This window comes from Lissotriton vulgaris, chromosome 6, assembly GCF_964263255.1.
Source record: "Lissotriton vulgaris chromosome 6, aLisVul1.2, whole genome shotgun sequence".
In the NCBI taxonomy this organism is placed as follows: Eukaryota; Metazoa; Chordata; class Amphibia; order Caudata; family Salamandridae; genus Lissotriton; species Lissotriton vulgaris.
Genome location: NC_141694.1, coordinates 853620121 through 853645212, shown reverse-complemented (window position 1 = coordinate 853645212; position 25092 = coordinate 853620121).

Genomic DNA, 25092 nt, shown 5'->3' with positions numbered 1-25092 from the left:
CTGCCCTAAAACCTAAAAACACCCCTGTACCCAAAAACCCAAACCCTGCCCTAAAACCTAAAAACACCCCTGTACCCCAAAACCCAAACCCTGCCCTAAAACCTAAAAACACCCCTGTACCCCAAAACCCAAACCCTACCCTAAAACCTAAAAACACCCCTGTACCCCAAAACCCAAACCCTACCCTAAAACCTAAAAACACCCCTGTACCCCAAAACATATACATCAGTACCCCAAAACATATACTCCTATAGTCATACTTATTTAAAAAAAAAAAAAAATTAATATATTTAATTTATAATATTTAAAAACGAAATAAATTTTTTTTAATAAATAATAATAATTAAATCAATAATAACATATTAAATAAAATAAAAAAAAAAATTAAATACTTACCAATACTTACGATGTAATGGTATGCGTTGTAATACCATCTGCTATGTAATGCCATGCGTTGTAATGGCATGCATTGTAATGGTATTTACGATGTAATAGCTGCGTTGTAACAGCATTACGTTGTAAAAGTTCCGTTGTAACGGTAACACACCCTTTGAGGGTGATCGGTGTCCAGGCGTTGAGGGTGGTGGTGGGGGGCGTTGGTGTGGTCGTGGGGAGCATTGTTTGTGTGCTGAAGCTTTTGTGTATGTCAGCGATCTTGTTGTGGAAGTAGGAGGCGAGGGAGTTGCAGAGATCTTGCGATGGGGTGATGTCGTTGGTTCCGGCGTTGGGGTTGGAGAGCTCTCACGATGTTGAAGAGTTCCTTGCTGTTGTGTGCGTTGTTGTCCAGCCGGTCCTTGAATGCTGTTTTCTTGGTGGCGCGGATCAGTTGATGGTGCTTTCGGGTGGCGAGCTTGAGGGTGGTCATGTTGTCCGGTGTTGGGTCTCTTCTCCAGGCTTTCTCGAGGGCACAGCAGTACTTCTTGGAGCTCTTGAGTTTGTCGGTGAACCACGGGCCTTCTTGCTTCCGGGTCTGCTGGGCGGGGTCCTCAGAGGGGCGAGTTCGTCCGCTCAGGTGTAGATCCATTTCGTGAGGTTGTCGGCGGCTTGGCTGGGGTTCGCTGAGCTGGCGGGAGGGTGCTGGCTCAGGGATGCGGCGAGTTGGTCGGCTGTGATCTTGTTCCAGCTTCTTCGTGCGGCCTGTTGCTGGTGGTGGTGGACCGTGGTTCTTCTGAAGGTGAAGTGGATGCAGCTGTGGTCCGTCCAGTGGAGTCCAGTGGCTTGGCTGAAGGCGACGTCTTTGCTGGATGAGAAGACGGCGTCGAGTGTGTGTCCGGCGAGGTGGGTGGGGGTGGTCACCAGCTGCTTGAGTCCGAGGGTGGCGAGGTTGTCAAGCAGGGTGGTGGTGTTGCGGTCGTTGTTGTTCTCCAGAATGAGCTCAAACCAGTGCAGAAAGAGGCAAGATATATGCAGAAAAAGGGAGGACAGTTGCGGAAAGTAGAACTCTTATTCCAGGGATATGCAGTCTTTTCTAAACCCGCTAAGTGGGGGGGAAGGGGCAGGCCATCGGGAGGACTCGCGACATGGGTAGCAATGGATCTAGGCTGCCAGGCTATCTGTCTGGAAACTGATTCCGACGATATTCTGGCGATCCTACTAGAGTGGCCAAATTCCTCGAAACTGGTGGTCGTAAATACATACTCAAGGCCGGTACCCACGTCAAAAGAATCTAGCACCATAGAGCAACTCTCCGTGTTCCTTGATGGTATTCCCTGGGAACTTCCATGCCTGGTGGGAGGTGATTTAAACTCACAGTATGAACCACTATCAGGCCTACGTGATGGCCCTTCTCTCGAGGAAGACTCACGTTGGCTGGTTCCTGCGATGATGGCGCCTCCCCCCAGAGCCTGGATCCCCCTGGCCTTGCAGATAACTGCCCTCACTCTAAACCAAGCCTTAAGGGCCTGCAATGGTCGTTGTAAATCGGACACACCAAGTATCTGTACTTACAACAAAACCGGTAGAGAATCGAGACTAGATTATATCCTTGTCAAATTAGCAATGTGGTCACAAGTAGTTGACTTTAAAGTCATTGAAAGAAGGGACAGTGATCACAATGCCATGGAACTCTCTTACATCTCACCAGGGAATGAGTATATCATGCCTGGCATGGATAAAGACAAGTCAGGACTCCTATTAGAAAACAACAGGAGAAAAGTCAGGTGGGAGAAATTGGCCACTAGCGGAGACAGAATACCAAAACTATACGCAAGGATCATCCCACTCTTGGAGAAGGCGCTTCAGATAGGGAAGGAGGTGGAAGGTGTAGCCAATAGAGAAAAGCTTGCTCAGACACATGCAGATCTAATTAGTACCCTGGAGCTAGATCTGTTTTCAAAGCCTGGGAAAAGAATAGGACCCCCAGCCAAGAAAACCTGGTATAATGCTACCTGTAGGGAATCTAAGGCCAAACTGTTACTTGCTATTAAGGCAGGTAAAAGCAGGGAGGAAATTCAAGACAGGAGAAGATCCTATAGAAAGCTCCTGGTGGATGCGAGGGCCGAATGGGATCAAGAATACTGGGAACACCTCTCAAAATCCCTAACCATCAAAGACTCGCGCAAATTTTGGCGTTTAGTCTCCAACGGCACAGAAGACTTATCCTCCGCAATTGAGCCTAATATAGCTCCTAGCTTATGGCAGAGTCATTTTCAGGCACTGTACTCAGTAGAAGAAGGGTCTCCCAACACTCCAAACAGTATGACAGTTCGAGGTCCAATTGGTGACCGTTTCACAGAAAAAGAGGTGAGGGTGGCTATAGCTGGGCTGTCCGCAGAGAAAGCACCTGGCCTTGATGGGGTACCTGGGGACCTATTTAAGCAGGAACCAGGGATATGGGCCCCATACCTCACATTGATATTTAACGCTATTCTGGGGGGTATGGAGGTCCCGGATACTTGGCTGGGTGCAGAGGTGGTCCCAATTTACAAAAAGGGATCCCCTCTGCTCCCAGCCAACTATCGTCCAATCAGTCTTATTGACATATCCCAAAAGCTCTTTGGGAGACTGATTTTGGACCGGTTACAGGATTGGGTAGAGGAGGCAGGTGTCCTGACCCCCTATCAGGCAGGATTCAGACAGGGGGTGTCCACAATAGATCACGTTTTTAGGCTGAACCTCCTATATTGGAGAACAGCTGTAATCGAGGGCGGTACCTTGTATACAGTCTTTGCCGCCTTTGATTTGGTACCTAGAGCAAAACTATGGAAAGTCATGGAGGAGTTGAATGTCCCTGGAGATATCTTGGCTATCCTAATGAGACTGCATCATAACAACTATGCCCGTGTTAGGTGTGGCAGAGGTGGCAAGTTAACCGAAAGGTTCCCCGTTCTCAGAGGGGTAAGACAGGGTTGTGTGCTCGCACCGACCCTGTTCTGCCTCTTTGTGAACGGGGTAGTCACCCACCTGACCAGGATCCCCAACACTGACTCCCCAAAACTGACTGGCAGCAGGGTGCCTGCAATTATGTTTGCAGATGACACCCTGCTGCTGTCCAAATCCCCTATGGGCATTCAACGTGTTTTGGACAGGTTCTTACAGTTCTGTTTAGACCGGGGACTTGAAATGAACCCACAAAAGACTAAATATATGATTCTCAATCCCAAGCCCCATAACCGTGCACCACCTAGGTTGGGATCAGTCCAATTGGAAAGGGTACACATAATTGAATATTTGGGGATCACTCTTAATGAAAACTTAACGTGGTCGTCCCACCAGTCGAAAGTGAACATCAAACTGGCACAGTTGGTGGGTGGCACTATGAGACTGGTGAACAAATCCCCCTATCGGCCACTTAGCCCCATTATCCATATTTACAAAGCCCAAGCCCGGGAGGGTGTTACATATGGGGGCGAATTGTGGGGTCACATTCCATCATCCAAATTATTAACAACTGAGAATAAATTCCTGAGACAGATAGTTGCTCTTCCGCAGAGTACTCCATTACTCCCGCTCAGACTGGACTTGGGCATTCGACCAATAACGGAGGAGCTGGGTCTTAAGCCTTTGACATTCTGGCGGCATCTATGGAGTATTCCAGACCTTTCAAATTATAGAGCTGAGCTGCAGGAATTTTTAGAGTTACCCAATGCCAAAAGAATTCCATGGCTCATATACATCAAGGGAACGCTGGAGGCAATCGGACTCCCTGAACTATGGCTGAACCCACTAAACATCTGTCCAAAGATCCCGAAAAAGGTACTGGCGAGAGCTTATTATGAACACATGCTCTTCAGAGCTACAGAAGGTACCGGGATGGATCATTGGCCAACCAGTTCACAAAAACAAAAGACTCCTATCAACTCGAAAGTGTCTTAGATGCCATTACCCCACAGCTGACTAGGAAATTATTTCTCCAATGGAGATATGGAACTCTTCCCCTAGCGTCATTTACAGCATCCTGGTCTTCTCGCTCCTCCTCAGAAACTTGCCCGGTATGTGCACACCCGAAGGAGAACGACGTCCATGTTGTCTTCTTTTGCAGGGGCTATGTGAGGAGCAGGAAATACTGGCTAGTCCCCTTGCTCAGGAATCTTGGATTCAGAACTTTTTTACCCGCTTACAGAGTCCTAAAGACAGATTTGTCCCCTACTGTAGTTTTTGCTCTTTCCAAATTTTTAACCTCTATGTGGTACACTCGAAGTCATTGTGTAAAAATGCTTGTGTAAAAGCCTTGAAGATTTAAGATGATTTTAAATCCATGGTACATTTCCCACTTTTAGCTTATTCTGATCACTAATGTTGTTTAATACGTTTTTAAGTTGTATATAGAATGTAATGTATATCTTTTATGATCTTGTGATCGAAATAAAGATTATTCGAATCGAAAAGAAATAGAAGTGCAAAAAGAAGCAAGTGAGGTGCAGAAGGAGGCAAGAGAACTGCAGAAAGCGGCAGGAGAGTTGCAGAAACAGGCAAAAGTGGTGCAACAAAAGTGAACAGGTGTGTGGACAGAGGCAAGCGAGGTGCAGAAAGAGGAAGGAGGGGTACAGAAAGAGACAAGAGGGATACAGAACTTTGCAACAGAGGTATAGAAAGAAGCAAGAGCAGTGCAGAAAGAACCAACAGAGGTTCAGAAAGAGGCAAGAGGGGTACAGAAAGAGGCAAGGGAAGTGCAGAAAGAAACAACAGAGGTCCAGAAAAAGGCAAGAGGGGTGCAGAAAGAGTAGAGAGAGGTACAGAAAGAGGCAGGAGAGGTGGACAAAGAGGCATAAGGGGTCCAGAATGAGGCAGGAGGGGTGCAAAAAGAAGGAAAAGAAGTGCAGAAAGAAGCAATAGAGCTGATGAAAGAGGCGCGAAGGGTGCAGAAAGACGCAAGAGAAGTACAGAAAGAAGCAATAGAGGTATAGAAAGAAGTAAGAGAGGTACAGAAACAGGCAGTGCAGAAAGAGGCAAGAGAGGTGCAGAAAGAGGGAAAAGGAGTGTAGAAATAGGCAAGTAAGATGCAGAAAGAGGCAACAGAGGTGCAGAACGACACAAGAGAGTTGCAGAAACAAAGAAGAAAAGTGCAGAAAGAGGCAAAAGAATTGCTGAAAGAAGCAACAGAGGTGTAGAAAGAAGCAAGAGAAGTGTAGAAAGAGGCAAGTGAGGTGCAGAAAGAGGGAAGAGAGGTGCAGAAAATGGCGAGAGAACTGCAGAAAGAGGCATGAGGGAGGCAAAAAAGGAAGAAGGGTACAGAAAGATGCAAGAGAAGTACAGTAAGAAGCGAGAAAGGTGCAGAAAAAGAAAAGACGAGTGCAGAAAGAGACAACAGGGGTGCAGAGAACAGCAGGAAAGGTGTAGAAAGAGGCAAAAGAAGTGCAAATAAAAGCAACAAAGGTCTAGAAAGAGGCAAGAGGGGTAAAGGAAGAGGAGAGAGAAGTACAGAAAGAAGAAAAAGATGTGCAGCAAGAGGCAAGAGGGGTACAGAAAGAGAAAAAAGCCGTATAGAAAGAACCAAGAGATGTGCAGAAAAAGGAAAGAAGACTGCAGAAAGAAGTAAGAAAAGTGCATTGTAGAAAAAGGCTAGTGAGGTACAGAAGGAGGCAAGAGAGTTGCAGAAATAAGCAAAAAGGGTGCCGAAAAAGGGAAAAAGTGTGCAGACAGAGGCAAGAGAGGTGCAGAGAGAGGGAAGAGGGGTACCGAAAGAGGCATGAGGGATACAGAAATTTGCTAAAGAGGTGCATAAAGCATAAAGAAGCAAGAGCAGTGCAGAAAAAACCAACAGAGGTGCAGATAGAGGCAAGAGGGATACAGAAAGAGGCAAGGAAAATGCACATAGAAATAAAAGAGGTACAGAACGAGGCAAGAGAACTACAGAAAGAGGCAAGAGAGGTGCAGAAAAAGGGAGGAGAAGTGGACAAAGAGGCAAAAGGGGTACAGAAAGAGGCAGGAGGAGTGTAGAAAGAAGCAAGAAAAGTGCTGAAAGAAGAAAAAGAGGTGCTGAAAGAGGTAAGAGGGGTACAGAGAGAGGCACAAAAAGTGCAGAAAGAAGCAACAGAGTTGCCAAAGGAGGCAAGACGGTACAGAAACAGGCAACAAAGGCACAGAAAGAGGGAACAGGGGTACAGAGAGGGGTAAGAAGGATACAGAAAAGAGAGGTGCAGAAAGAAGCAAGAGCAGTGCGGAAAGAAGCAAGACAATTGCAGAAAGAAGCAAGAGAGGTAGAGAAATAGCGAAGTGGGATACAGAAAGAGGCAAGAAGGATGTAGAAATTTGCAAAAGAGGTGCAGAAAGAACAAGAGCAGTGCAGAAAAGAACCAACAGAGTTGCAAAAAGACGCAAGGGATACAGAAAAAGGCAGGAGGGGTGCAGAAAGAAGGAAGAGAAGTGCAGAAAAAAGCAACAAGGGTGCTGAAAGAGGCACAAAGGTTACAGCAAGAGGTAAGAGAAGTGTAGAAAGAAGCAACAGAGATACAGAAAGAGGCAAGAGAGATACAGAAACAGGCAAGTGAGGTGAGGGAAGAGGCAACAGAGGCTGCGAAAGGCATAAGAGAAGTGCAGAAACAAGAAAGAAAAGTGTAGAAAGAGGCAAAAGAATTGCTGAAAGAAGCAACAGAGGTGTAGAAAGAAGTAAGTGCATAAAGAGGCAAGTGTGGTGCAAAAGGAGGCAAGAGAGGTGCAGAAAATAGCAAGAGAGCAGCAGAAAGAGGCATGAGGGATGCAAAAAGGGGAAAAGTTTACAGAAAGAAGGAGGGGTGCAGAAAGAAGCAAAAGACATTCAGAATGAAACAGTGAGGTTCAAAAAGAGGAAAGACAAGTGCAGAAAGAAACAACAGGGGTGCAAAAAGAATAGAGAGGTGCAGAAAGAGGCAAAGGAAGTGCAGAAAAAAGCAACAGAGGTGCAGAAAGCGGCAAGAGGGGTGCAGAAAGAGGAGAGAGACATGCAGAAAGAAGCAAAAGATGTATAGAAAGAGGCAAGAGGGTTGGAGAAAGAGGCAAGTGCAGTATGGCAAGAACCAAGAGATGTGCAGAAAGAGGCAGGAGAGGTGCAGAAAGATGTAAGAGATGTGCAGAAAAAGGGAAGAAGGGTGCATAAAGAAGCATAAGAAATGGATAAAGTAAGGTGCAGAAGGAGGCAAGAAACTGCAGAAACACCCAAGAGAGTTGCAGAAACAAGCAAAAGAGGTGCAGACAGAGATAAGAGAGGTGCAGAACGAGGAAAGAGGGTTACAGAAAAATTTAAGAGTAATGCGTAAATCTGCAACAGATGTGCAGAAAGAAGCAAGAGGAGTGCAGAAAGAACCAACAGAGGTACAGAAAGAGGTAAGAGGGGTGCAGAAAGAAGCAACAGAAGTACAGAAAGAAGCAACAATAGGAGCAGAAAGAGGCAAGAAAAGTGCAGAAGGAGGCAAGAGAGGTGCAGAAACAGGCAGCAGAGGTGCAGAAAGAGGGAACAGGGATACATAAAGAGGCAAAAGAGGTGCATAAAGAAGGAAGAAGGGTTCAGAAAGAGGGTAGAGGGGTGTAAAAAGAAGTAAGTGAGGTACAGAAAGAGGCAACAGAGGTGCAGAAAGAGGCAAGAGAGGTGCAGAAAGTAGAAGAGATGAGCAGAAACAGAGGTGCAGAAAGGCAAGTGGGGTACTGAAAGAGGCAGGAAAAGTGCATAAAGAGGCAAAAGAGGTGCAGAAAGAGGCACGAGAACTGTAGACAAAAGGCAAGAGAGGTGCAGAAAGAGGCAGGAGAGGTGCACAAAGAGGCATGAGAAGTGGAGAAAGAGTAAGAGGGATGCTGAAAGAGGCAAGAGGAGTGCAGAAAGAGACAGGAAAGGTACAGAAACAGGGAAAAGGGATGTAGAAAGAGGTAAGAGGGATACATAAATTTGCAAGAGAGATACAGAAAGAAGCAAGAGCAGTGGAGTAAGAGGCAGGAGAAATGGACAAAGAGTCAAAAGAGGTACAGAAAGAGGCAAGAGGGTACAGAGAGAAGCAGGAACATTGAAGAAAGAACCAACAGAGGTGCTGAAAGAGGCAAGAGGGGTACTGAATGCAGCAAGAAATGTACATAAAGAACCAAAAGAAGTACAGAAAGAGGCAAAAGAACTGAAGAAAAAAAGACAAGAGAGGTGCAGAAAGAGGCAGGAGAGGTACAAAAGGAGATAAAAGGGGTAAAGAAAGAGGCAAGAGAGGTTCAGAAAGAAGCATGAACAGTAGAGAAAGACCAACATTGGTGCAGAAAGAGGCAAGAAAGATGCAGAAACAGGTAAAAGGGATGCAGAAAAAGGGAAGAGGGATACAGAAATGTGCAGAAATAAGCAAGAGAAGTGCAGAAAGTGGTAGGAGAGGTGCATAAAGAGGCATGAGGGTTACTGAAAGTAGCAGCAGGGGTGTAGAAACAAGGAAGAGAAATGCAGAAAGAAGCAAAAGAGGTGCTGAAAGAGGCGCAAAGGGTGCAGAAAGAGGCCAGAGAAGTGCGGAAAGAAACAACAGGTACAGAAAGAGGCAAGGAATGTGCTGAAAAGGGAACAGGGGTGCAGAGCAGAAGGAGGCAATAGAGGTGCAGAAAGAGAAAACAGAGGTGCAGACAGATGCAAGATAGGTGCAGAAACAAGTATGAGAAGTGCAGAAAGATGCAAGAGAATTGCAGAACGAAGCAACAGAGTTGCAGAAAGAAGCAAGAGAAGTGCTGAAAGAGGCAAGTGAGATGCACAAAGAGGCACGAGAAGTTCAGAAAATGGCAGGAGAACTGCAGAAAAAGGCAAGAGGGAAGGAAAAAAAGGAAGAAGGGTACCAGAAGAAGTAAGAGAAGTGCAGAAACAAGAGAAGTGCAGAAAGATGCAAGTGAGGTACAGAAAGAGACAACAGGGGTGAAGAAAGAAGCAATAGAGGTACAGAAGGAGGCAAGAGAACTACAGAAAGAGGCAAGAAAGTAGCAGAAATAGGCAAAGGTTGTGCAGAAAGAGGGAACAGGGGTGCAGACAGAGGCAAGAGAGGTGCAGAAGGTAGGGGGAGAAGGGTGTACACATTTACAAGAGAGGTGCAGAAAGAAGCAGGAGCAGTGCAAAAGAACCAACAGAAGTGCAGAAAGATGCTTGAGGGGTGCAGAGAGAGGCAAGAAAAGTACAGAAAGAAGGAACAGAGGTTCAAAAAGAGGCAAGAGGGGTACAGAAAGAGGGGAGAGAGGTCTAGAAAGAGGAAAGGAAATTGCACAAAAAGAGAAGAATGGTGCAGAATGAGCAAGAGAGGTGCATAAAGAAGCAACAGTGGTGCAGAAAGAATCAAGAGAAGTACAGAAAGAAGCAACGGAGGTGCAGAAAAAGGCAAGAGGCGTGCAGAAAGAGGCAACAGAAGTGCAGAAAGAAGCAACAATAGGGGCAGAAAGAGGCAAGAAAAGTGCAGAAGGAGGTAAGAGATGTGCAGAAACAGGCAGCAGAGGTGCAGAAAGAGGGAACAGGGATACAGAAAGAGGCAAAATCGGTGCATAAAGAGGGAAGAAGGGTGCAGGAAGAGGGTAGAGGGGTGTAAAAAGAAGTAAGTGAGGAACAGAAAGAGGCAACAGAGGTGAAAGAAGTACATAAAAAGAAAGAAAGGTACAGAAAGAACTAACAGAAATGCAGAATGAGGCAAGGGAGGCAAGGGAGGCACAGAAAGAAGCAAGAGTGGTTTGCACACAAGTAATACCAATTTAATACCCACATTTAGGAATACATAAAAGGTGAGCATTCTAGGTTTGCAAAGGGCCTTCACCCATGCTGTAACACTCATCGCTGTTTTTTTGGTAATATTTGACCCGTTTGAGCTAGAAGCAATTTTTTTGTTGAAATCTGCAGATTATGCAGCAGATGATGGATTATGTGGCAAATGTGGAAAATCTATATTTTTGCAAAAGTCGGTGCAGCCAAACAGTCGCATAATTCCAGAGGCCCTGCTAAGACCTCTGACTAGGTCCGGAAGTGCTCCTCAGTGGTTCCTTCTTTTTTATGTCTCAATGAGTTTAAAGTTTAGCTTTTACGGAAATTAGGAAGACTAAAACTGAGGTTACCACTCCACAACATAGACTGCCACAGCACCCAATTACTCTCCATAACACATAATTCCACTCTACATAATTCCTATACACTAAATACCACATACTTCCTATCCACATAATTTGACTGCACAACAACAGGGAGGGGCCAATTAGCCTTTCTGGCCCTGGGGACCCCATCCCATGGGGCCGGCCCTCATGTTGGAGACCGCGGGGGTAGCCCCTGCAGTCCCTGCCAACTCCTCACCTCCTGCGGCAGCTCAAATTGCTTTTGGTCAAGGGGAGCTGCTGACATGCAACTCCCCTTTTCCAAAAGCAATACTGTTTTGCTTCATGGAAGTGAGAGAAGGATTCCTGATCTCTCTTCCATGAAGCAAAGCAGAGTTTGCAATGAGAGGGCAGGAGGGCGAGTCACAAGATGGCTGCCAGCACCTCTTGGTTTGGAGTGTTGGAAACCAATCATAATGAAGCTTGTGGATGGGAGCATTCACAAATCCCCCTCGGTCACCAGTTTTTGATATTTTTATTTTTTTTCATTTCTTAGGAACTACTGAAAGGATTTACACCATTTAAAAAAAGAACGCTTTCTAAACCAAGACCTACCTTTTTGCCAAATTTGGTGTAATTCCGCTCAGCAGCCGGTAACTTTGTCTAAAGTTTCCTATGGAAATTAACATGGAGAAAACGCATTTTGGGAACATTTCAAGGAGCTGACCTGAGCGAACCATTAGTTTTGAAAATGTTGTGAAGATTCGTCAAACGGCGGGAAAGATATTGGCAAATTAAAAAGCTTATTCTATGGAAACTAGGTCCTAACTATGACTACCTACTGGTGACCACCAGTAGGATATATATATATATATCCTGGGGGTGTCGGGCATTTGCTTTGGCATCCTCAGGATGCTGCGGAGGTTTCTTCCTCTGTTATCCGTGGAACATAGGACGCTGACTGTCCAGGCTCTGATTGGGTCCAGGTTGGATTATTCCAACGTTCTTTACCTGGGCCTCCCAGAGTACTTGTTGCAGCGGCTTCAAGTGGTACAGAACGCCGCCGCCAGGGCAATCTTTGGCCTTAGCAGGCGCTCCAGGGCCTCGGGCTTGCTGGCAACTTTACACTGGCTTCCTATCCGCAAGAGGATCGCCTTTAAGGCGCTGACCTTGGCCTACAAAGCTCTTCACAAGGAGGGAGCCAAGTACCTCCAAAAGAGACTGGTCTTTTATAATCCGACCAGGTCTCTGAGGTCGGAAGCCCTGCACCTTGCTGTTGTCCCCCGGGTAAAGAAAGCGCGCCTCGGAGGCCGCTCCTTTGGACTGCTGGCATCTCAGCTGTGGAACTCTTTACCACTGACCCTGCGGGGAGCCACCAGCCTACTGGCTTTTAGGAAAGGCCTTAAAACTTGGCTGTTCACTCAGTAGCCGGTCTTCCGTGAATCTCTGGCCCACTCTTCTGTTAGTTTTATCTGGTGTTATGTTTGTATGTTGCAGTATGGTCTCTTTCTCCAATAAAGCGCCGGGACACTCTTTTTGAGTAGCCGTGCGCTATAGAAATAAATAAATAACATAACATAACATAACATATATATATACTCACAAAAAAAGCATAGGTTTCACATATGTTATAGTTAGCTGGACATTTCACTCATACAAAACCATTAAAATTCCCCCGTTATAGTTAATTCAGCTAACTATAACTTGCGTGCCCTCAATGCACTGCTGATGACGTCACATATTACATCACTCATGACATGGTCAGTGACATCACTCATGACATCACTGATTACATCTCAAATGACATCACTGATGACATCATCCAGTGAATGTGTGTCTTTCTGAAAAATAAATATGTTTTATAAATGTATATCTAAATGTCGATGGAAGAAAACATTTGTAAATAAGTGTCTAAATGGAAGTTTTTTTTGTAAAAATGATTGTATAACTGACTTATTAAGTGTATCTTAGTGAATACATTTATTAGCGAGTAATGTTTAAATATGTAAATATCTGTATCAGTGTCTCACTTTGTATATAAGTGGCTGCATGGGTTGGTGACTAGCTACATGAGTGTCAATATGGGTTATTAGTTGGTTTTTAGAGTATCAGAATGAGTGTCTGTATGGTTTGTTGGGGGGTATTACTTACCGCATAGATGCATGAATGGGTGACTCACTGTTTGTATGTGTTTTGAAGACAGCATGTGTGCAGGACTGTATGGGTGGATGAGTGTGTATGGGTGTGTTAGTGAGTGAATCACTGTCTCAATAGTATCTTTATGAGTAACTAAATATGTGTTAAACTAGTATATGTGAGTATTGATGTATATAAGTGAGTATATGTGAGAGCGAGAGATTGTAAGAGTTCCTGTATAAATAAGTATGTGTTCTTATAAGTGATTGTTTAAGAGAGTAAGTATGTGTACGATTCTGTAAAAGTAATTGTAGTGGTGGATGTATAGCTGTATATGCAAGTAAATGGATGTTTATTTGCATGTGTGAATTTGTGTGTGAGTAACTCTATAGATGAATGTCCATGTGTAATAAGATGTATAGGTGTAAGAGTACATATGATGAGTGAGTACATGTATGAGTGCCTATTTAGAACTGTTAGTGAATGACTGGATGTGTATGTAAATTTTGGAATTACTGATTAGGTTGTTCTAACTGGAATTGGTATCTCTATTTTATTGAAAATTTTTGTTTCTATTTTTGAATGTGTGTATCAAGGGTTATATTACGCTGAGAGGAGGTCTGCCACTCTTTCACAAGGATGATGTCATCAGTGATGTCTTCAGTGATGTCATTTGAGATGTCAACAGTGATGTTGAGATAACCCATGACCCAGTCCTGAGGCGGAAGCCGGGAGCTGGAGGTACTCGTTTGATTGTTTGATTTTAAAAAACTGTAAACAAATTGCTATTTTCGCTATTTCTGTGTGGTGTCACTGTTGTTTTGTGCTTTTAAAATAACACTCACCCAAGCGCTTCCTCTGCCTTCTGCGCACAGCTGATCTTAGAGCTGCCGCGCCCTACCTCGCGCTTTCTCAGCTGCCGCCATCATCCCAGGCGTGCGCGCGGACTCCGCCCCCTTTCAGGCCACGCCCCCTGCTGGCTGTATTTAAACCGCCGACTCCTGGCGGCATCAGATAACCCATGACCCAGTCCTGAGGCGGAAGCCGGGAGCTGGAGGTACTCGTTTGATTGTTTGATTTTAAAAAACTGTAAACAAACTGCTATTTTCGCTATTTCTGTGTGGTGTCACTGTTGTTTTGTGCTTTTAAAATAACACTCACCCAAGCGCTTCCTCTGCCTGCTGCGCACAGCTGATCTTAGAGCTGCCGCGCCCTACCTCGCGCTTTCTCAGCTGCCGCCATCATCCCAGGCGTGCGTGCTGACTCCGCCCCTTTCAGGCCACGCCCCCTGCTGGCTGTATTTAAACCGCCGACTCCTGGCGGCATCAGATAACCCATGACCCAGTCCTGAGGCGGAAGCCGAGAGCTGGAGGTACTCGTTTGATTGTTTGATTTTAAAAAACTGTAAACAAACTGCTATTTTCGCTATTTCTTTGTGGTGTCACTGTTGTTTTGTGCTTTTAAAATAACACTCTCCCAAGCGCTTCCTCTGCCTTCTGCGCACAGCTGATCTTAGAGCTGCCGCGCCCTACCTCGCGCTTTCTCAGCTGCCGCCATCATCCCAGGAGTGCGCGCTGACTCCGCCCCCTTTCAGGCCACGCCCCCTGCTGGCTGTATTTAAACCGCCGACTCCTGGCGGCATCAGATAACCCATGACCCAGTCCTGAGGCGGAAGCCGGGAGCTGGAGGTACTCGTTTGATTGTTTGATTTTAAAAAACTGTAAACAAACTGCTATTTTCGCTATTTCTGTGTGGTGTCACTGTTGTTTGGTGCTTTTAAAATAACACTCACCCAAGCGCTTCCTCTGCCTTCTGCGCACAGCTGATCTTAGAGCTGCCGCGCCCTACCTCGCGCTTTCTCAGCTGCCGCCATCATCCCAGGGGTGTGCGCTGACTCCGCCCCCTTTCAGGCCACGCCCCCTGCTGGCTGTATTTAAACCGCCGACTCCTGGCGGCATCAGATAACCCATGACCCAGTCCTGAGGCGGAAGCCGGGAGCTGGAGGTACTCGTTTGATTGTTTGATTTTAAAAAACTGTAAACAAACTGCTATTTTCGCTATTTCTGTGTGGTGTCACTGTTGTTTTGTGCTTTTAAAATAACACTCACCCAAGCGCTTCCTCTGCCTTCTGCGCACAGCTGATCTTAGAGCTGCCGCGCCCTACCTCGCGCTTTCTCAGCTGCTGCCATCATCCCAGGCGTGCGCGCTGACTCCGCCCCCTTTCAGGCCACGCCCCCTGCTGGCTGTATTTAAACCGCCGACTCCTGGCGGCATCAGATAACCCATGACCCAGTCCTGAGGCGGAAGCGGGGAGCTGGAGGTACTCGTTTGATTGTTTGATTTTAAAAAACTGTAAACAAACTGCTATTTTCGCTATTTCTGTGTGGTGTCACTGTTGTTTGGTGCTTTTAAAATAACACTCACCCAAGCGCTTCCTCTGCCTTCTGCGCACAGCTGATCTTAGGGCTGCCGCGCCCTACCTCGCGCTTTCTCAGCTGCCGCCATCATCCCAGGCGTGCGCGCTGACTCCGCCCCCTTTCAGGCCACGCCCCCTGCTGGCTGTATTTAAACCGCCGACTCCTGGCGGCATCAGATAACCCATGACCCAGTCCTGAGGCGGAAGCCGGGAGCTGGAGGTACTCGTTTGATTGTTTGATTTTAAAAAACTGTAAACAAACTGCTATTTTCGCTATTTCTGTGTGGTGTCACTGTTGTTTGGTGCTTTTAAAATAACACTCACCCAAGCGCTTCCTCTGCCTTCTGCGCACAGCTGATCTTAGAGCTGCCGCGCCCTACCTCGCGCTTTCTCAGCTGCCGCCATCATCCCAGGCGTGCGCGCTGACTCCGCCCCCTTTCAGGCCACACCCCCTTCCTCACCTTGATATGTGCCAGTACAGGACGTGCAGCGGACGAGCGCAGCGGGAGCGCCGTTTGCGCGCCGAAGGCGCGCCTAAGGCAAGCCCGTCTGCGCCCGTCATCGCCAAGTCATCGCCTCTCGCCAGTCCCCCTGGCCTAATTCCGTCACCACCCCTTTCCTATGACAGAGAGCTACTACTTGGACTGAACCCTGGACGGTCTTGTGCCAACATTACAGGTAGGCCCGGCTCCACCTGCCTACAATGTCAAACCTGCAATTTTACTACTACTGAACCCCACTCCATTCAACAGCTCCTAGCTCCGGAAAAAACCACCTCCATTTCGATACTTCACCTCAACGTGAGATCGCTTGCCAAACATCACCTTGAGGTTAATACCCTCATCCTGGATGAAAATCCAGACATCCTCTTCCTCTGTGAAACATGGTTATGGGATGGTACCTCCACCATTCCCAACCTCACGCTAACAGACGACTATCTGATGTCGACCATTAACAGAGATGGAAGAGGAGGCGGCATCGCTATAATCTATAAAAAAATATTCTCTTGTGCATTTGTTAAGGAAGAACTGCCAAACTGCGAATGCGCCCACTTTAAAATCACCATAAATCCTAACTTCACGGTGTCGGGTCTCTACATCTATCGCCCACCTGGCCCTACCTCAAAATTCATTGAGGCCCTCCTTGAGACAACAACTTCCTTAATAACCAAAAACTCTAATTTCACAATTCTGGGAGATCTTAATCTTCATTTCGATCAGCTAAATGACCCTACGATCAAAACGCTCCTTGCAGATTTCTCCGCACTGCAACTCAACTCCTTCATTTCCACTCCAACCCACTTAGCCGGTCATATCCTAGACCCAGTTTTCTCAAACCTAGAGAAACTTACCTCAGAGTCACCCTTACTAATGGGATGGACGGATCACTCCCTTATTAAATTGGCCATTCCGGTCAATAAAAACAGACACAATACGGCCTCGACCCGCCGATTAAAAAGGCCATGGCATAAACTATCTCATAACGACCTGCAAACGACCTTAGGGGACTTCCACCTTGACACCCACTCTGATATCAACGCTAACTACAGCGCGTTTCATGAGTGGATCACGGGCGGACTAGACAGTCTCATTCCAGCTAAATGGGCTAAAGGTCGCAATTCCCCATCCAATCCCTGGTATAACGATACCCTCAAAAACTTACGCAAAGAATGCAAAAAGGCAGAACGCCTCTGGCGTAGGGACTACAACAAAGAAGACAAATCAAAATATCTACGTCTACAGAAAGCGTATCACAAAGCCATCCGTGCGGCACGGACCGCCTTCTATGCCGACAAGATCGAATCTAGTCCCACCCCTGCTAAAGAAATCTTCAAACTCGTACAAGAACTGCAGAGCAGTAAAGCTCCCCTCCCTACTATCTCCTCCGAGCAGCAGTGCGAAGACCTTGCCAGGTTCTTCGTCGATAAAGTACGGAAAATTTACACCTCCTTCCCTCAGCTCGCCCCTAGCACTACCAGCAACCCCTCCTCTTCCCCCAGCTACCCGAACATGACGTACATCCCAGAAATCACCGTTGATATCCTCTTCAGACTATGCAAAAAGGTCAAATCTGGTTCCCCCGCGGACCCTATGCGCCCGGCTCAATTCTTAGAGTCACTCAACTTCTTCCTACCAGCACTTACCGCCATCCTGAACCTCTCCTTCACTTCAGCGTGTGTACCATCAGCCTGGAAGCAAGCTTGGGTTTCGCCTATCATCAAGAAACCCACCCTAGACCCATCTAAACCGGAGAACTTTTGTCCTATCTCCCTGCTCCCATGGCTGTCTAAACTCGCTGAGGCTCATGTCAACAGCCTTGACCCATCACAAAATGGGTTTAGACCAGGCCATAGCACTGAGTCTGCTCTCTTAGCCACCACAGAGCACCTCCGAGCGATCCTAGATGCCGGTCAAAGTGCTGCGCTAATCCTTCTGGATCTTAGCGCCGCCTTTGACACGGTATCCCATGTCATCCTTCTCAACCGTTTGGAGACCTTTGGAATAGCTGGTCATGCCTTAGACTGGTTCAGATCTTTCCTCGAAAACAGGTCTTTTCGAGTTTCTGCCCCCCCTTCCTATCCAAACCCCACCCCATTGCACAGGGAGTTCCGCAGGGCTCTGCGCTGAGCCCATCCCTTTTTAATCTCTACGTCCAGCCTTTGGCGGCAGTGGCCAAAGAGTGGGGATTGACACTAGTATCATACGCCGATGATACACAGCTGGCCATCGCTCTCTCAGAAGGTCCTTCCAACCTATCCTCTAATTTCAAAAACGGACTTTCTGCGGTCGCCCGATGGATGACAATGAACTGTCTACAGCTTAACGGCGGAAAGACAGAGGTACTTCTCCTGGGCAAAAACACCAGCCTCTGGAATGAACATTGGTGGCCGTCTTCCCTGTGCACCATCCCCCCCCCCCAAAAAACCTAGTTAAAAACCTGGGCGTTTGGATGGATGACTCACTCAATTTTCGTTCCCACACCAAGAAAGTGGCCGGCACCTGCATTGGCCTGCTGAGAAGCCTCAGCCACATACTAGGCTTTTTCGATGCCAAAATCCGCCAACTAATTATCCAAGCCACCATCCTCTCGCGTCTAGACTACGCCAATGTACTCCTTCTTGGTGCCAACAAATGTGAGATAGCACGACTCCAACGTGTGCAGAACTCTGCGGCTAGAACTCTGGTCGGCCTCCCCCGCAGATGCTCAGCCAGAGCGACCATCAAAAAATTACACTGGCTACCCATTGATTCTAGAATCAAATTCAAGACCCTCGTTATGTCCTTCAAAATTCTCAAACTCAACACCCCCCCTCTGCTTCAACCCCTTCTCACTCCCTACGCCCCGGCTCGGAACCTAAGATCCTCCAACCAAAATCTTTTATGCGTTCCTCGCATAAAACTCAGCCGCATGGGCGGCCGCTCCTTTAGGTTCCTCGGAGCCAAGATGTGGAACGACCTGCCACAACATATCCGTTCTATAGACAGCCTACCAGCATTCCGGAAAGCTGTGAAAACGTTTCTATTCCCCTGCCTGTAACCCTCCCTTTGTCCTGTCCTCTCCCTCAGACCAGGATCTGGGTTTCTAGCGCCGGGACGCCTCATTGCTGGGGCAGCTGTTGCGCTCTAAAAAAAAAAAAAAAAAAAAAAAAAATGTTGTGAGTGATGTCACTTCCATGTCATGAGTGATGTAATATGTGACGTCATCAGCAGTGCATTGCGGGCGCACGAGTTATAGTTAGCTGAATTAACTATAACGTGGGAATTTCGATGGTGTTGTATGTATGAAATGTCCAGCTAACTATAACATGTGAGAAACCTATGTTTTTTTCAGTTAATTTCTAAGGTTTTTTAAATACTAATTCCTAACTATAACGTGTGTGAAACCTATGGTTTTTTCAGTGAATTTCTAAGGTTTTTTAAATGCTAATTTTTAACTATAACATGGCTGAAACCTATGGGTTTTTCAGTTAATTTCTAAGGTTGTTTAAATGCTAATTTTTAACTATAACGTGTTTAAACCTATGGTTTTTTCAGTGAATTTCAAAGGTTTTGTAAATGATAATTTTTAAATGTATTAATTGTTATATTGTTTTATACTGATTTACTACATTATTTTAAGCCATTTATTTTTAGATATTTTATTTTTTAAATTACATTACATATTTTTAATATAAATTGAAAAAAAATGTTTTAAAAAATATTGAAATTGTAATTTTTTTAATTTAATATTTTTTTTAATTTATATATATTTTATACAGCAGGCAATGATATCCTATGGAAGGAAATTCAAGTTACTGGTAAGTACAGTTAAATTTACTTTCACGAATAGTAGTGAGAAAGATTCGGGAATTAATTACTCTTCAATCCTGAGGTCCCCTGTGAGCCTACTAGCCCACCAGGTACCTTCAGTATGCGCCAGGCTGCTGTGTTGCAGAGAAGTGTTCAAAGGGCACGCCCCCTTTTTACAACACTCTGCACCACATCTCTGTGGCACTTACTTGAGATACCTATTGGACTAGTTGCCCCCTAGGGGACCTCTGGATTGAACAGGAATTAATTCCACAACTTAAAACGTGCCTCAGGGCATGTGTGTACTCATACCACCTCAATCCCCACCCCCTACCTTCACCACTCTGCAAACGAGCCCTGTAGAGTGTATTAAGTTGGGGGATTCATTCCCCTTGCATACTGGGCATCCCTGGGGGCAAACTAGCCCAACGGGAACCTCCAGTATGCACCAGGAGGCTGACTTGCAGAGAGGTGTAATTAGGCCATGCCCCTTTTTACACCTCTCTGCAACGCAGCCCCCGGGCGCGTTTGCAGAGGCGGCACTAATTCCACTTGCATACTGGGGTTCCATGGGGGCCAACTAGCCCACCAGAAACCTCCAGTATGCGCCAGGGTGCTGCATTGCAGAGAGGTGTAATGAGGCCACCCTCCTTTTTACATCTCTCTGCAATGCAGCCCCCTGGCACATTTGCAGAGGGGGAACCAATTCCCCTTGCATACTGGGGGTCCATGGGGGCCAACTAGCCCACCTGGAACCTACAGTATGCACCAAGGGGCTGCGTTGCTTTTCCCCGGGGGGTGGTGGCCCCTGGGGCAATGTGAGGGGGTTTCTTTTGCACTATGCCCCTGGGATTTGGTCCCCCCGGGGGTAATTTGAAAGCAGACCGGGTTTAAAAAAAAAAAAATTGGGGCCTCGGGGGTCCTTGTGGGACCCCCTGAGCAGGCCTAGGGCGTCAGGGTGTTTCTACCCTGCCCCCTTTTTGCGTTCTACATGTTTGTTTTTCTGCCTTCTTTTTTTTTTTGTCCTCATTTTGCAATTATATGTGTAAGGAGTTTGACGGGAGCCCGTTCCTTTAAACTGTTATGCCTTCACTGCCCCTTCAGCGGTTGTTTTAGTTTGGGGTCTCCTGTATCCTTTATCATAATCAATAATTCAGTTTTTTTGTGAGGTGAACTAGCCATCCTGGCTACTCGGCGGGAATTTTTCCCGTCTGAATTATTGTCACCGCTTTAATCATTGGACTTTGTTTTCCGGGACCACATTAATACCTTAGCTGCCTATTTCATAGTGATTTTCCCAAATTTCCCAAAAATTGAACTTTTTACTGGGTTTCCCTTTTCTATTGCTTCTGTTTTTTTTTATAATGGAGTTTAGCCAGTCCCCATGTAATGTGGATATTGGTTTAACCCAGTTTATGCATATCTCTCTCCTTGCTAGTAGTATCAGTACAAACAGCAGGTTTTCCTGTTTTTTTGTTAACTTACCCCGATCAATATTTGAGTCGAATAAAAGTTATACTTACTTCTAGCTGTTTTCCCAATACTAGACTTATCGTCTTACTGACTTCTTGCCAGAAGGAGTCAAGGAGGGGGCATTCTTTGAACATATGTAGATCATTCGCCCTTTGCAATCCACATTTAGGGCAGGTCTTTATGCTGGTTTCCATGTATTTTAATAATCTTTTCGGGGTCCAGTAGGCCCTATGTATAGTAAATAGGTGATTTCTCTTCAAAGTGGCCGGTTTTATAATGGTCCAACACTTTTCCAGTGATCTTTGGCAAATATTTTGAAGGTCTAGTTCTGGTATATCTTTCCTCCAGACTGTTTCTGGGATCAGAAAGTCTTCTTCTCCTGCTGTAATTAGAGCCCAATACCATCTGGATATTTTTTTTTTTTATTGGGATGGTTTTCAACATTTCTTTCTCTATGTCCTCTTTTCCCTTTTTTTCCTCTGTAAGGGATTTAGCCCAACTGGTGAGTTGGTAGTATTTAAATTTAGACACGGATGAAACTGTAATTGTCACTATTTGATCCCCGGAGATTATGGAATTTTTAGTCATCAGCTGGCCCCATTTTTTGATTCCTGCAGCTTTAAGGGGTAAGGCCATGGAATCTTTTAAGCAATCTGGTGTGCCCGGAGATTCCCATATGGGGGCCAACGAGCTATAGAAAGGTATGTTTAAAGTGCTTCTGACTTGATACCATAATTTTGATGCGTTGACTAGGATCTTTAGTTTTATCTTTTTGAAAAATTCTGGGTGTCCAAATTTATATAGGAAGTGATCTATTCTGCCTGTCATATTTTGTAAAAAGTCGGGGTAAAACTGGAAGTTCTTAAGAAGAGGTCTCATGTTTTTAAATTTGAAAGCCCTGTAGTATTCAAGGAGGTCGGAACTGGCAATTCCCCCTTGATCTTTTCTTCTCCTTAATTTTTTCCATGCGATTCTTGTTCCTTTAGATGACCATATAAAGCTTGTGATTTCTCCCTGAATTTTCTTCAAAGCATCTCTCTTGAATTCAAACGGTATAGTGTTAAATCGGTAGGTGAATTTGGGGACAATGGTAATTTTAATTGTATTTGATCTTCCCAGGAAGCTAAGAGGTAGTCTATCCCATACTCTGAGCAATTTCCTAGTTTCTCCAACGATTCTGTTGAGGTTTATTTGGGACAATTTTTCTATATCCTTGACCAGGGTAATGCCTAAGTATTTTATTTTGTCTTTAGTGTATGGGGTGCTGTGGTGTGTGTTCCAGCTCATGGCCTCGGTTTTTGCTTGGTTTGTCAGATACCCTGACACTCTGCCAAAATTGGCTATTGTGTCCTCTATTGCTGCAGAGGAACTCTGATAGTTGTTCGTGAAAATCATCAGATCATCTGCCACCTTTCTGGACCACTCATGATGTTTAAAGGGTGTTATTGAGATGTGGTTTCTGAGAGAGCATGCCAGCGGCTCAACATATAGATTAAAAAGTAGGGGTGATAAAGGGCATCCTTGCCTTGTTCCTCTTTGTATAACGATGTTACTGCTGAGGCCCCCGTTGACTAGTATCTTCGCTCTTGGTTTTTTGTAGATTTCTGCCACCATTGGGCTAAAACTCTCCCCTAGGTTGTATTTGCTAATGGCTTTATTCAGAAATGTCCAGTTGACCCTGTCAAATGCTTTGGCAGCATCGAAGGTGATTATAGTCAAAGGAATTTTTTCGCAGGTGGCTATGTCTATTGCAGCAAAGAGCTCATGGGTTATCTCTTGTATTTGTCTTCCTTTTACAAAACCCTTTTGATCAGGGTTAATCAGTTTTGTCATTACCGAGGCTAGTCTCTTTGCCATGACCTGCAAAAAGATTTTATAGTCGCAGTTCAGTAGTGAGATGGGTCTGTACGATTCGCAGATTGCTGTTTTTTTTCCTGGTTTTAAGATTATACTGATGGTCGCATCGTTCCAGGAGTCGGGAATTTTATCTTGTTCTTTATAAATTTGCTTTAGTAGCTCTGTTATTTGCGGGGCCAAGGTGTCTCTCAAGGGTATATAGAGCTCGTTGGGTATTGCGTCTGGGCCGACTGCTTTCCCTTTTTTCAGACCTTTTATAATGGTTCTTACTTGTGATTTCAGCGTTCAGCTCCTCTTTTTCCATTTCCGTTAGTAAAGGGAGTGGTAGGAGATCTAGGTAGTTCCCAATCTGTTCCTCTGTAGGATTTGTGCCCTCCTTGTATAGGTTGGAGAAGAAGTTCATGAACTCCTGCCTTATTACAGAATCCTCCGAGCTTGGTTCATTTTGGTTGTTTTGTTGAATACTGGCTATTTTATTTCTGGGTTGATCTTTCTTCATTTTCCATGCCAGCATTTTACCGCATCCTTCTCATGGTTTGATAATTTACTGGCTTCCCACCTTTTCCTCACTTTATTCTCAAGGAGGTCAACAACTTTCTCCTTTAGTTGTAGCCTTTCCTTCTCTAGTGTATCTTTGATATCTGGAGCATTCTCTGCCACAATTTGTAAATCGAGTGTTTTTATATATTTTTCTATGCCTCCAACTTCTTGCTTTGTAAATCTGGATCTATATGCTCCCATACTTAGTAGTTTTCCCCTCATAACAGCTTTATAAGTGTCCCAGGTATTTTGTTTTGATGTGCCAATTTGATTATCCTCAAAGAAATTTGCTGTAGCAATCTCTAGATCTTCTAATGCCTGAGGATCTAATAATATAGTACGGTTGATCGTCCACCTAGGTCGTGTATTGCTCTTTATTATTTGTAGGGTCAGTTGGACTGCCGAGTGGTCAGACAAATGAGCTGGTAGATGTTCTATACTCCTGAGGTTACCTCGTAGGCTCGTATTTATCAAGAAGTAGTCGATTCTAGATCTGTGGCCCAGTTTTTTATTATGAAAGGTAAAGGGGTATTTTTTGTCGCCTTTTTCTTTCCACATGTCCTACAGTCCCAAGTCATTTTTGTAATTACCTAGCCACTCCCTCATTTTAGGTAAGTTTGCTTGTCTTCCTGGGGGGGATCTATCCAGATTGGGGTCAAGTAAAATGTTATAATCGCCCCCTAAAATTATCGGTGCAGTTGTTGATAATAGTTCTGTGTAGAGGTTTTGAAGAGGAGTTGGGTCATCTAAGTTTGGACTGTAATAGCCTGCTACTGTGAATGTGTTATCATATATTCTTACTTTGATTATAGCCCATCTTCCTTTGTTATCTACTACCTTGTGTTCAATTTTGGTTTGAGTGATTGTTTGAGGATTATTGCTATGCCTTTGATGTTACAGTCCTGGTTGGTAAAAACATAGGCGTCAACCCAACTAAGATTTTTCATTATTTGTTCCCATTCTGCACTCAGTAAGTGCGTCTCCTGTAGTATGATGATCTCGCTATCTACCTCCTTCAGGTATTCGAGGATCCTTCTCCTTCTACTGGCTGTTTTAAGTCCATTGACGTTCCAAGAGAGAACTCTGAGTTGTTTAGAAATTGTCGTCATTTCTTTTGTTATATTGGGGAGTAGCTATACTTATTTCATGTTTATGGGTCCCGTGTACTCCTTTCACTATAATTACTGAGGATATTTTTTCTATTTTTTCTTTCCCTAGTTTGCACCCCACCCATGCTTTCTTTTTGTGTAGTATTTGTGGTTTTTTGTGAGGTTCATTATTTCTGCTTTCTTGTGCCTCGATCTACCGAGCACAAGATGGCTGCCAACACTTTCTGGTTTGGAGTGTTCACAGCCAATGAGCATGCAGCTCGTACTCGGAAAGGTACGCATACAATACGCGTACCACGTAATTTTTGTCAAAAAATTAATTTTCGGGGGGCCTTGGGGGTCCTTGTGGAATCCTCTGAGCAGGCCTAGGGGGTCAGGGTGTTTCTACCCTGCCCCCTTTTTGCATTCTACATGTTTGTTTTTCTGCTTTCTGTGCCTCAGTCTACCGAGGCACAAGATGGCTGCCAACACTTCCTGGTTTGGAGTGTTGGCAGACAGTTGACAGCCAATTAGCATGCAGCTCGTGCTCGGGAAGGTACGCGTACCGTAAGCTTACTGTACAGAGTACAGTACAGAGTACTTTAAGCTCATCTAGATATACTTATGATTTTCACAGGAACTACTGAACGGATTTACACCATTCAACAAAAAGGGTAATCTGCGAACCAAACTCTACCTTTTTGCCAAGCTTGGTTTAATTCCGTTCAGCTGTAGCCCTGCCCAAAGGTCCTATGGAAAATTGCATGGGGAAAACACGTTATGGGAACCCCCTTTTTTCTCGGCCCCCGCTTGACGAATCACCCCCAAACTTTCAGGGAAGGAGCGGAGTGGAGCAGGCCGTTTT